The sequence below is a fragment of the Lampetra fluviatilis genome, chromosome 24, assembly GCF_964198595.1.
Source record: "Lampetra fluviatilis chromosome 24, kcLamFluv1.1, whole genome shotgun sequence".
In the NCBI taxonomy this organism is placed as follows: Eukaryota; Metazoa; Chordata; class Hyperoartia; order Petromyzontiformes; family Petromyzontidae; genus Lampetra; species Lampetra fluviatilis.
In genome coordinates this window covers 5,420,708-5,435,192 of record NC_136298.1, presented here as the reverse complement: position 1 = coordinate 5,435,192, position 14,485 = coordinate 5,420,708, and positions in this window count along the sequence as shown.

Genomic DNA, 14,485 nt, shown 5'->3' with positions numbered 1-14,485 from the left:
TCGAGTCTGACTCGAGTCCAAGTCACATGACTCGAGTCCACATCTCATAGGTGGGACAAAGTCATTGTTATGCAAGTCCAAGTCGAGTCGCAAGTCATCAAATTCATGACTCGAGTCTGACTCGAGTCCAAGTCACATGACTCGAGTCCACACCTCTGGTACAGATGCTTCCCTGCATGCACTGCCCGAGCCGGAGCTGATTAGTAACGCGTCTAAAAATGCGCGTGACACACTCGCGCCACGGTGGAGATACGAGCGCGTCACTTGTGTCACAAAGTGTGTCACGAGCGTGGCACGTGACACACTTGTGCCACACTTGTGCCACGGTGGTGATACGGGACCGAGGAAAACTTTGCTTGTCACCAACAACGACACTGACAGAAGCTTTGCTTCACATATCATGCTCGGCATGACGACGTTTCGCTGAACGTGCCACGCGGTTCAGCGGCGCTAATACTCCGAGCGACTATTTCCTTTTTTTAAGTTTTCATGAATGTATTTTCCGCCTCCTCTAGTTTTCGTTACACGTTGTTCCCTCCCTCCACTGTATTCTGTGCGAGTTTTTTCGAAAGAAAATGCTAAAATTATCGCAAAATGTTTACTTAATTGTGATATTTAACAACACCACGGGACAGCACCTGGAATACGCATTCTAAAAGTGACTGACGCACACGGGCAACATTTGCATTCTTCTCCAACTGCATGCTGGGGAAACACGAGCAAAATGTTAAGCTGATAGTTTTGTATTTATAATCGGTAAAGAAAGAAACAAGAAATGTTACGGGCAAGGCAAATACAGTCTACTCTTGGTCTTAAGCCTCACCTTACCATATTAATAAAAAAGTGTGCCGTTTCTGGCTCTTCCCCCCTCAACCATTATATATACGGGGTAGTATTTCTTGTGATCTCTCATTTACTTGATACAGCTGTCGTGGCTGTGACGGTTCCACCTGAGGTCTTGTGTTGCTTCCGAAACGTCGTGAATTTTTTATTTTTTTTATTTTACTTTTATTAATTAAAAAATTTTTTACCTACGTGACTTTACCGAAAAAACCTAAGAGTATGAATCCTTGCAGTCACGAAAGCTTCAAATCTAGAACAAGCAGAACTCCCTCTGTTTCCACTTATAATAATAATTATTAATATTATTCCATTAACTTTATTGGCTTTATAGACCACTGTTATCCAACAACAAATGTCTAGGCGAGCAAATTATGGAGCGCTTTGAAACCTCTTATCAGCAGTCAGGCTTGTTGAAACAAATGTAAACAAGATAGGGATATAATAATAGGGTTGTTCCCTATATATTAGCATAGTATGTGTTTTGTTTTGCATTTTGACTGCAAGTATTGTGGTTAATGCAGACGTGAATCCTCGTAAAAAGTTTTCAGTTTTGTTGCCAGAAAAAAGGTGGAACCCCCTATTATTATATTTTAGTACTGGCAAAGGAGGTCTAATGATGAAGAGAGGGATGTGAAAATGCATTCATATTGAAGACAACAGCTCGCAAATACACGAAAGCGCTGAACCGAGATAGACACGCCGCTTTCAGATGACACGTGCTTGCGTGACAATAGGAGACCCTGGTTGTCATCTTAGAGACAGGGGGAGGGAAAGGTAAGAGAGGTCGAAACAAAACCATGTTTGGCAGCTGGCTGAGACCTGTCCCAACCGGCGTCGCGTTCCAAACAACGATAACGTTATATCAACTGTACCGTGTATGTTTAGGCGACGGGAATTCGTTGACTGGGGGGGGGGGGGATTGTTTGTGCGGAGTTGAGGTGAGGGGTGCAGGAAATGGCCTCACGTTGATAAAGACCCCTCGATAACTTTAGTGCGGCTATATTTGCACTTGGCCGCGACACACACAAAAAAAGCTTTTTTGAATCGTTTCCATGATAAGTGGCCAATTCTTGGAAAGCCGGTTACTTGTTATCATCGTCACCATCATCAATTCTTTTTTCATGCCGTGCCTCCCATCTCGATGTGCGAGAACAACGGGGAGGGGGGGTATTTGCCACAATTACGATTTCAGAACAAAGACAACGTTCAAACAGCACGGAGACGAAAGATTCCTCCAAACAGTCTGTTTGGGGCAAGCGCTCTTAGCGAGGAACCCTATGAAGGTCGGCACGGCACACGAGGTGGTGGTTAGCCAACAGCAAGCCCCACACACACACACGGCAGATGGGAATCAACTAAAATCGAAAATCTAAGGAGACCCCTTCTCTCTTTATTTTGTCCGCTTTCTTTCAGTTGTAACTTAAACCTTATAATTCCTTGAATGGGCGGTAATTGGTAATTGTTTAATGGTGACGTCTTACATTCGCGAGTTTGACAGGATTAACCTGCGGGAAAAGTTAAGGCCACTTAAGTAAGTACATTTATAAACACGCAACTCTTATAGCCTAGGTTATTACCGGTGCGTGCAATAATGCGTAGGCAGTGAAAGTCACTCGAAACAAACCTTGATTGGTGGTCATTCATGTAATGTTAGCTTTAAGATCCAATTGCTAGGTTTTTTTTTATTACAAATTTAAGTCGCCAATTAGAAGGGACAAGTACGGACTCAGCACGGTGACGTACGGTCAAACATAATCTCCATATCAAACACGAAACGTGGAAGCCTGAATCGTGTAGTGGAGAATCAAAACGGGCAGTACAATGCGTATTGTGTCACATTCTAACTGCAGCGCAACATTCATTCCGCGGTGCACCCGATTTATTTTTCGTCAACAATATCTGTCAAGAGGAGACGTTTGGCTGAGTAAATGCCATTAGAAACAACTTACCCGTTAGAAGTGTTGCTTGCAATATGAAGGCGATTGTGAAGTCCATAACAGATCGAGAGCACGTGTGCATGTAACAGCGTTGAACTTCTTTCGCGCCGTACGTGACCAACCGTTTTGACTCGGCACCACAGTCCGAGGCTGTGTGCTGTCCGAACGACTGCCCGACAATAAAGTCCTGAACCCCGTAGCCTCGGCTTGCTCAGGCTAGTCACAAAATCCCCGAGAGATGCCTTGGTTGTGATACAGCACCACAAGCAACGCATGGAAAATACTGTTTATATATATATTTTTTTCTACTTCTTCTTCTGTGTAATCAGGACTTTAAAAAAAAAACCTGACGTAATCACCAGACCGCTGCGTTGGACCGCGAACAGAAGTCAGCTTCTCCAGTGTGGGTATTTTTATGCCAATGGCTGTTTTTTTTATATAATGCTCTCCGTAAGATAGCATTACGTGTTGGGCTAACCAAGATTACTAATGACGTTAAGCGCTGTTCGATATGGGCCTTGAGTGATACTGCCCTACGGAATAATACTTCTTTTTTTTTGCTGAAACAATGACTAGTGCATATTTCCTTCGCTCGGCTAATTTTAACATTTTTGTACAGTGACTCTTTAAATTAATTTTAAAAATCACCAATGTCATCATCAGCCATGGTCGTTCAGCTGCTGGATGAATACCTTCCCAGGCTACCGCCACCTCTCATGATCCTGTGATGTAACTATCCACAGCATTTACACTAATTAATTTAATTGTTCCATCTCCTCAATTCACGTCCTCTCTCCGACACGGCCCACGTGATAAAATAAAAGCAATTTAGAACGTGCGCATATTTCGTAAATTGGATGCAATATTCGAATGAGAATTTAGAAACGCAGAGCCAAGATTTAAAGTTCTAGATTTGAAGCTTTCGTGACTGCAAGGATTCATATTCTTAGGTTTTTTCGGTAAAGTACCTACGTGACTTTACCGAAAAAACCTAAGAATATGAATAAGATTTAAAGTCCTTCGCATGCTAGCATGAACAGGTAAGAGTCTGAAGGGGTGAGAGTCTGAACAGGTGAGAGTCTGAACAAGTGAGTGGCTTGACAGGTGAGAGCCTGAATAGGTGAGAGTCTGAACAGGTGAGAGTCTGAACAAGTGAGTGGCTTGACAGGTGAGAGCCTGAATAGGTGAGAGTCTGAACAGGTGAGAGTCTGAACAAGTCAGTGGCTTGACAGGTGAGAGCCTGAACAGGTAAGAGTCTTGAACTGCTACTTGAAGGTGGATGGTGATCGGATGATGTTGCGTGTGTGCAGTGGGAGAGAAGAGTTGCAGATGAACGGTGCAGCTACGGAAAAAAAATGTCGCTGTGTCAAGACAGTCCTGGTTCTGGGTGCGATGGGGAGATTCATAGATTAACTCCATAGGGCACGGTGGTTATCATCGTCATCAAATTCATCAGTCACTTGTATGTATGTTGAACCAGGACCTCAGTGGCTCTGACCCTCTGTGCCACCCGGCCACCTGTATGTATGTATGTTGAACTTCTTTCGCACCGTACGTAGCCAACCGCGCTAATCGGAGGTGTGGGGGGGGGGACAACAAACTAAACACAAAACCCAGTTCTACAGAAATGAGTTTTCCAATCTCGCGTTGCCCAGGCCCTGGCGATCCTATCCCGATCGGGGCGCTGTGACCCTGAACACATTCCTGGACCACGACGTTTGATATCGGCCACCACGGTTCGCGTGCCGCGTCAACTGTGGAATCCACCCCGAGGTCGACTCCAGTCCCGCGGTGGCACCACCAACCACCAACCAACCAACCACTACCAACCACCACCAACAACCACCACCACCAACAACCACCACCACCAACCACCACCAACCACTACCACCACCACCAACCACCACCACCAACCACCACCACCAACAACCACCACCACCACCAACCACCACCACCAACCACCATCAACCACCACTACCACCAACACCAACCACCACCACCACCACCAACCACCAACCACCACCACCAACCACCAACCACCACCACCAACCACCACCACCAACTACTACCACCAACACCAACCACCACCACCAACCACCACCACCAACCACTAATACCACCACCAACCACTAATACCACCACCACCAACCACCACCACCAACCAACCACCAACCACCACCAACCACCGCTGCCGTGGGTGATGGTGGAGCGCCGGGCTTCTCCGGTGCGGTCGGTCGAGGCGTCTTGCCCCGGGTTTGGAGGGGGGCAGTGCCGGATTAAGCTCGAGCGAGCCCTGTAGCACATGTTATAAAGGGGCCCTACATATAAAACAAAAACACGTAAATATTGAAACATTTTTTTGAACTTGCTCAGTAAAGTTATTGTATCTTCTCATTTGTTATACAGCCAGATAATACGACACATCGCTCACCTTAAACACCCAGTCGTTCGTAAAAGCTGAAGGCGGTATAGTACTATAGTAATAGAGCAAGTGCAGAATCACTGAACCGGAATTGATAGCTTGAAAGCATTTAGCGCCGGGCCCTTGAAAGTGCGGGGTCCGTAGCTACGACATATGTAGTAGCAGTAGCTGTAGAAGCAGCTACTACTACTACTACATATGTAGTAGCTACTACATATGTAGCTACTTTTGCAACTAGGATCATCCGGCAGTGAGGGGGGTAACGCGTGAGTCCGAAGAGTTGAAAGTCTCCCCTGACCCCGGGCCGTGACCGTGTCGGTTCACCGCCCGGAGGCGCCGTTCCACCACGGACCTCGGCGTCGGCCACGCGCCCGCCGACCGTGGCACGCGGAGTGTCCGTGTCGGACATCGTCCACGGGTTTTTTGTTTTTCCCCCTCGCGACGAGACACACCGCCATTGACCCGCGACTCGGGAGCTGCGCGGCAGACAGCGGCAGGACGAGGAAGAACGCGCGCGTGTCGCAGAGGCGGGATCTTTGTTGGCGTCCTCGTAGCAACGTATGCGACTAATCGTCGTCATGGCAACGTGCTCGACTAATCGTTGTCATGGTAACGTGCTCGACTAATCGTCGTCATGGTAAAGTTCTCGACTAATCGTCGTCATGGCAACGTGCTCGACTAATCGTCGTCATAGCAACGTCCTCGACTAATGGTCGTCATAGCAACGTGCTCGACTAATCGTCGTCATGGCAACGTGCTCGACTAATCGTCGTTATAGTAACGTGCTCGACTAATCTTCGTCATGGTAACGTTCTCGACTAATTGTCGTCATGGTAACGTGCTCGACTAATCGTCGTCATGGCAACGTGCTCGACTAAACGTCGTCATAGTAACGTGCTCGACTAATCGTCGTCATGGCAACGTACTCGACTAATCGTCGTCATAGTAACGTGCTCGACTAATCGTCGTCATGGAAACGTGCTCGACTAATCGTCGTCATAGCAACGTTCTCGACTAATCGTCGTCATAGCAAGTGGGAAGTGAGTTTGAGAAATAGTAGGAAATAATATTAATGCATTTTGTACGTTTGTTATATAAAGCAAATCATAAAAATAATCTCTCTCTATATACAATTACACTGAAAATCTACACATCTAATTTAGAGATGTACATTGTTTAAAATTTTGGCTAATCGTCGTCATAGCAACGTTCTCGACTAATCGTCGTCATAGCAAGTGGGAAGTGAGTTTGAGAAATAGTAGGAAATAATATTAATGCATTTTGTACGTTTGTTATATAAAGCAAATCATAAAAATAATCTCTCTCTATATACAATTACACTGAAAATCTACACATCTAATTTAGAGATGTACATTGTTTAAAATTTTGGCTAATCGTCGTCATAGCAACGTTCTCGACTAATCGTCGTCATAGCAAGTGGGAAGTGAGTTTGAGAAATAGTAGGAAATAAAATTAATGCATTTTGTACGTTTGTTATATAAAGCAAATCATAAAAATAATCTCTCTCTATATACAATTACACTGAAAATCTACACATCTAATTTAGAGATGTACATTGTTTAAAATTTTGACTAATCATCGTCATAGCAACGTTCTCGAATAATCGTCACGGACAGGGGCTACATGGGAGCAAGGCCACGCCTAGAAAGGCCGCGGTGCATGGAGGGAGGAGCGCGCGGGACGTTTCTCACGGATCCAAGGAGTGGTGAGACTCGACTAGACAATCTCCCCGGGATGTCCCTGGTCTACACTCTTAGTTCTTTCGGTAAAGTCACGTAGGTAAAAAATGAAATTAAAATTAATAAAAATAAAATAATTGTGATTTTATTATTATTATATTATTATTTTATTTTATTAATTTTAATTTCATTTTTTACCTACGTGACTTTACCGAAAGAACTAAGAATATGAATCATTGCAGTCACGAAAGCTTCAAATCTAGAGTCCCTGGTATCACCCGAACAGACGGACCTGCGCTCTGGTCTTCAGACTCAGTGTTTATCCCGGAGGAATCCTATGAGCTATAAAGCTCTTTGTCACAGATGTCCAGCAGGGGCGGGTGAACACGCTTTAGGGGTCTGTATGTCTGGTCCTACGACAGACATACAGGATTCATACTCTTAGTTCTTTCGGCAAAGTCACGTAGGTAAAAAAAATGAAATAAAAATAAATAAAAATAAAACAATATTGTTTTATTTTTATTCATTTTAATTTAATTTTTGTTGTTTTTGTTGTTTTATTTTTATTAATTTTTATTTCATTCCTTTTTTTTACCTACGTGACTTTACCGAAAGAACTAAGAGTATGAATCCTTGCAGTCACGAAAGCTTCAAATCTAGAAGACATACAGGATGTTCTCTTTGCAACAACGAAATGTACCACGAACAGAACTCACCGCACATCTCTCACGACTCAACCCCAACTGTAGACACTCCGTTGCTCGGCATGAAACCAACAGCTATCTCTCAGTAGCGGAATACCTTGCAGCAAGATCTTCTATATTGCGGCAAGGAAAACGATCTGTGTACGCGTAAGGTGCACGAACCCTCCCTCATCGATAACACACGGAGCCAACTCCGCATACCAACTCACCTCTTTGGAACACCCCGGCACAAACGAAGAGGGAAAGACGCGGATTTTCTGGAGGATTTGAAGCCCTTTCGTCGCTCATCCCGTCAGGACCACTCCCCCCAGCAGGGTGCGGAATAAACTGGAGCCCCCAGACCCCCCCCCCCCAGCCATCCCAGACCCCCCACCCCACCCCCAGCCCCCCCAAACCATCCCAGACCCCCCACCCCACCCCCAGCCCCCCCCCCGAGCCATCCCAGACCCCCCACCCCCAGCCCCCCCCCAAACCATCCCAGACCCCCCACCCCACCCCCAGCCCCCCCCCCCCCGAGCCATCCCAGACCCCCCACCCCCAGCCCCCCCCCAAACCATCCCAGACCCCCCACCCCACCCCCAGCCCCCCCCCCCAAGCCATCCCAGACCCCCCACCTCACCCCCAGACCCCCCCCCCACACACATTCCTAAACACATAGCCCCAAGCTCTCCCATACATGTTTGAACCCGAGCGAGCTCAATCACTTTTTTAGTTACATCTGAACTCTGAACTATTCGTAGAGTATAACAATACATTCATTGTGGTATTATAAGATTAACAAAAACAAGTTTAGAACGTTCTCCCAATGTTGACCCACTTGTTATATCGCCATCCTCCAATGGGACTAAATATCCACTTGGACTCTCGCACCGCAGTGCATCAACATGATCATGGGATGATTTTATCAAATAACTACTTCTGAAATATCTTCCAGTAACCTCCCATCCAAACACTACCTTGCTGCAAGGAGATAAATATTTACCGCATGACAGTTAAAGGGACATTCATGATTTAAATAAAAAACACTGGGATTCAGCCGAACGAATTGCAAAACCAAATTTATCCCAATGTTTTTTTTTTGTGTGTGTAGTCATCGGTGACTGGGCTGAGACCATCAACCCAACCACAGGCGGCTTGACTCGATTCGAACCCAGCTTCTCAGCAGTGGCAGCTCGGAGCTCTGTGACCTTTGAGCCGCTCTGCCACCTCGCTGCAGTGAACACGTGTCTCGGCACGTGTTCACTGCATTTCAAGCACGCTCCACCTCGAGGCGGTCGCGAGAGCTCAGAAATCAAAGAGCTGAGCCTGCAACGCCGAGAACCTGGGTTTGTATCCAGGCAGTGGCTTGTGATTTAAAACGAACCTATTGTATTTTACCTACCCGCCGAGCTATTAGCTTTTTCAATATTTGTATTAGATGTTTGCTGTACACATGAAAGAAGCCCGCAGCAGAACGTTTGGTGACAAAAAAAACTGCACGTGAACATCCCCCAGGTCCATGTACACGACGCGTCCTGCGAGATTGAAGGGGGAGACAGACAATCCGGGAGAGGGGGGAGCATTAGCTTTTTTTAAAGAGCTAATATTTAAGAGACGACATGGGCACACATGACAGCTCTTCTGTGTGGCTCGTATCATCATATGTGCACATGCATAGTCATCAGCCACAGAATATAAGCGCGTGTTTCTAGACGTCGATGGCTAAACCAAAGGAACACAAGAGAAAGTTCCACACGAGAGAAAGATCCCGCGAACCCCAAATATCGTCAGGATACGAGATCGAACCCTCGCGCTCCTACACATCAGGCGTGGGGGATAACATCTCCTCGCCACCGCAAAATTTTGGCATTTTGAGTCTCTGGGCTCAGTAACCGTAATAAACAAAACAAAAACATCCGCTATTCATCTTCTTGGTTCTTTCGGTAAAGTCACGTACAAGGGAAATAATAAAATAATAAAATAATAAAAAATAAAACATAATAAAATAATTCTCACGACGTTTCGGCCACAACGCAAGCAGCCGTCCTCACGTGACTTTCCCGAAAGAACCAAGAAGATGAATCCCTGCAGTCACGAAAGCTTTAAATAGAAACATCCGCTATTGTCAATCCACTGATGGATGACGGCTTCCTCAAGCTGCCGCCGTCTCTCACGACCCTTCGATGCAAGAATCCATGGAGCACCTCGCACGGGAGCCGATGTCACCGTCGCTGAGTTGCTCAGTCGCTCAGCTGGACTCCGCTCCCGGGATCTTAACTTAGGGCAATTTCGGGGGCCGGTGATTTGCTCCCTTCCTTTTCCGTGCTCGTTGTTTAAGGCTGCGACATGACCACGGTGCAAAACTAGCTTGGTCTCGTTGGTCTCTCCGTCACGTGGTTACCTCCCTGGCAGTCGTGTGAAACGCAGGCAATGAAAAGTGCAGTTTTATTAATGGGCAGGCGAGGGAGCTAGCGGTCTACAAGAATCAACACCCGCCTCGACTTGAAAATGCATTCACGTGCTCCCACATTGTGAGACAAACGAGTTGCACATTCGTCTCCAAATGTACAAAAGTGCTGTACATTCATTTTTGTCTCGATGGGGTTTCACCTGCTTTAAATAAGGAATGCCTTCTCCCTGCCTGCCCACCTACCCACCTACCAGCCCACACAATTACCTAAATACCCACTCCAGCAACCCACCAATACACCCATCTAGAGTCCCAACCTATTTACCAAACCATCCAACTGAGTAGCTACCTACCCACCCCACTACCTGCCTCTCTACCAATCCAAGTATCTACCGACCTACCTACCCACCCGCCCCTCTACCTACCTACAAATATACCCAACTACCTACATAGCTATCCACTCACCAACCCCACCAAATACCTCATTACCCACGCACCCAACCATTAAATTCACCAAACTACCTAGCTACGCACTCAACGAAATAATTACCTACCCACCAACCTACCTCCCTACCAATGCGCTGACAAAACTGCAAATCAATACAATCAACGACCCCACTCACCCACCCATCGGTCCACCTACCCACCCATGCGCAAAAGTGCCTACTTTCTTACCCACCATTCTACCCAACTACCTAGTTATCCACCCACCTACCTACAGCGTGTAAATATGCGACACCGAATAGTGTTATAGTCATTGTACATTTTGCACGACGCCAATAGTTGTAGAGTGAACGCCACTCATCCTCTACCAAGCGTGATCTCATTGAAATATTGGGGCAACTTTCCACCAAATGCCGAAAACTCATTACACTTTACCCTCGACGCTCAATGTTACGTAACGGCACTGTGTCAAGATTCATGAGCTTTTGAAAGTCTCCGGAGTACAGCTGTTATTCCAATTTTTTTTTACATTTGGGAGTCATTCATCACACTCTTTGGTTCTTTCGGTAAAGTCACGTAGGTAATAAAAATTATAATAGATTACGACGTTTCGATCGCCACACAAGCAATCCTCTCAACCCACCTGAAGACGATTGCTTGCGTGGCGATAGCAACGTCGTGATCTATTTTTATTGTTTCTACCAAGGAGACTTTTACCGAAATAACCAAAGAGTATGGATTCCTGCGGTCACGAAAGCTTCAAATCAAGATCGAGTCATGCATCGTCAACGCTTTGAGCATTTTCATTTTGAGACGTACCCAAAAATTATGTTACCCTTAAACGGATTTATAAAACACTCGGGAAAATGTCAGCGATCGAGGGAAACAAGCGGGATATATATATTTTAATTAAGCCAGCGTGATCACGTCTTCAAGATAAGTTTAGAAACACACCACAAAAGAATAACAGGAAAACATGCGCTGATGTCATACAATTCGTAACTTTGTAATTGCTTGTCTGTCAGCATTAGGACAGAGAACACGTGTTTTTTTCCAGTGCAACCGCTGCGGCCAGCATCACGCTTGCTTTTCCGAAAAACTTTCAGATGCTCCCAAACACAAACTTTGTCCGGCTGAAAGAGGCTGTAAAGTTAAAAAAAAAAACTTGTTGTTAAATCCTGTGGGATGCGCAATTTGGTTTTTGGCCGCTAGAATGTTTCCATGCAGCGTGACTCTTACTGCACATTTCCCAGATGTTTGGAAGAAACGCGCTCTCTCCGCGTGGCTCCGAGCTGTCCTTCGATCACGATTCTTGTCGACAGCTTTTCCGATGAGTAAATCTCTCAGCATGCGTTCCTGTCGCTGCGCGCTTGCTGCCCCCCCCCCACCAACCGCGCGTTAAACCCCCCGCCGTTTTAATCTTCGCCCGCTTGAAATTAAATCGAGTCGCTTAACGCCGGCGTCCATGCGGCGACAACAACAGCAGCAGCAGAAATGTGGCACTTTTGTTTCGTGAAGAGTTCCCGTTCCGCGGTGACGGTTCAATCGGTACGGGCGTGCTGCCACGCTCCACAATATAATCTTGCTTTACAATGGATTAGTAATTATGAGGGACGCGTTGTTGTTGTTGTTGCAGCGTGTGTCGGTATGCCACGCTACCGAAGCCAAGATCGCTCAGAAAACTTGAACACCGTTAAATTGACGAAGAGTACCTCAGGCGCTAGCAACGAGCGGCATTCATTACCGGGACATTTCGACTCTTGCGTTGAATCAACGTTGGTTGTTAAATGCCACAGCGTCCGTTGGCTGCTTTAGTCGAAGCTCCCGCATTATCATCATCAATCATCGATGATGATCGATTCACTGCTGGATAAGGGCCTTACCCTCCCCCCCATCGTCCCTTCAATCCGCGACGTGCCCTGCCCGGAGCCAACTCACTTTGCTTAACAGTCAACGAGATGTCAAACATTCTGGATGGTTTTCTTTAAAAATCAACGTTTTTGGGTGAGATCGCGTTATTTATAAATGTGTCGTAACCCTCCACCACCCGACACGGCCAATCAGCAAAAAAAGTGTCACGTTGACAAAAGACAAATAGTTCACTGCTTTAGCCCACCGGTGTGTTGAAGCGTGAAAACACAACATTTACAAATTGTAAATGCGTGAAACCACAACATTGATTATTAATAATATTGGTCGCGAAAGCCTACGTGTTAAATGGTTTTCTTTTTCTGTTACGTTGAAGTGGTGGCTCGAGAGGGGGGGGGGGGTGGGTGGGGATATCTCGTCTTATCTTAACGTAATTTAATATAGCACCTTAACCGGGGCGCTTTATGAAAGAACCAACAACGGTACATCGTCTGTGAATGTACATCGTGGGAGATGACGTGAATGGAATTGATGAAAGAGGAAGCAATAGGGGCAAATATTTGATGATGCGTGAATTCGGTGAAAGCGAAATTGATGACGGTATATGATGATGATGAAGACGCTGTCTCCCCGACAGACCTGGTCTTCACCTGAGAACGGCTGCTTGCGTTGTGGCCGAAACGTCGTGAGAATTATTTTATTTTATTATGTTTTATTTTTATTATTTTATTACTTCCCTTCTACGTGACTTTACCGAAAGAACGAAGAAGATGAAGAATGTATTGAATGAATGGGGAATGCGTGATAGCCGTATAATGAGAATATTAAGAGGGAACGGTGGTGGTTTATGAGAGGGAGATTAAAGGGGTCGCGGGGTGAGCTCGGGAAAATGAGTGGGTTTTGAGTGCGGAACGGAAACTTGCGACAAAGAGCGAAAGCGTGGATCGAGCGCAAGGATGAGGAGCAGAGAGAGGCAGAAACAGATTGAGAACGAATATCGCAGGAGAATGACACGTGACAGGGTCACAGGTGCTCGTTCCAGATCCTTCTGCGATGGTTTTAAGGCTGCAGAGTCTGACGTGAATCAGCAGCAGGACGAGTGTGAAAAATACAAAATGTAAAAATCAAACTTTGCAACAACGAGAATAAGCGAGTGCCCGATCGCCCCGTACATCGTTGACAGTGATTCGTGCAGAGTCACACTCACGACGCTGCGACGGAGAATACGACGTGGGGTTTGGCAGGCACACAATAGGATCTCCGCTCAACAAGTTTGTATTGCATTAAAATACCGATGAAATGCGGTGTGTATGTTGAACCTCTTTGGAACCGTACGTAACCAAACGTGCTCTGTGTGTATGTTGAACCTCTTTGGAACCGTACGTAACCAAACGTGCTCTGTGTGTATGTTGAACCTCTTTGGAACCGTACGTAACCAAACGTGCTCTGTGTGTATGTTGAACCTCTTTGGCACCGTATGTAACCAAACGTGCTCTGTGTGTATGTTGAACTTCTTTGGCACCGTATGTAACCAAACGTGCTCTGTGTGTATGTTGAACCTCTTTGGCACCGTACATAATCAACAGTGCTAATCGCAGCTGCGGGGGAAAGGGCAGCAAACTAAACGCAATAAGCAGTTCTAAAGAAATTAGTTTTGAATTTAGATGTAAAAGTGCTTAGCTCCAGTGGCTTCCTAATAAAGGGTGCAGCCTTGCAATGTATTGCTCACGCTACTGCTGGCAGAAGGGCCTCCAGCAAAGGGAGCTCTATAGAGTCCTTCTCGACGGTAATTGGTCTACTCTTCCACTTTGGTCATATATCTCAGAAAATATGTGAGCACCCACACTTTACCCAACCACACGTATCTGCGAGGTACCAGTTTATACTATTAACTATTTTTTCCTAAATTTCGATTTAAAGCTTTCGTGACTGCAGGGATTCATCTTATTGGTTCTTTCGGTAAAGTGACGTAGAAGGGAAATAATAAAATAATAAAAATTAAACATAATAAAATACAATTCTCACCACGTTTCGGCCACAACGCAAGCAGCCGTATTTTTTCCTTTTTTTAGCGGGTAAGGCACACTGCGCTATGCAGCCCTTTGTCATGAGCGACCTTGCCACAGGTGATAACCCAACGAAGTGGCTTCTCATTTGGAAATGTAGAGCAGCCAAAA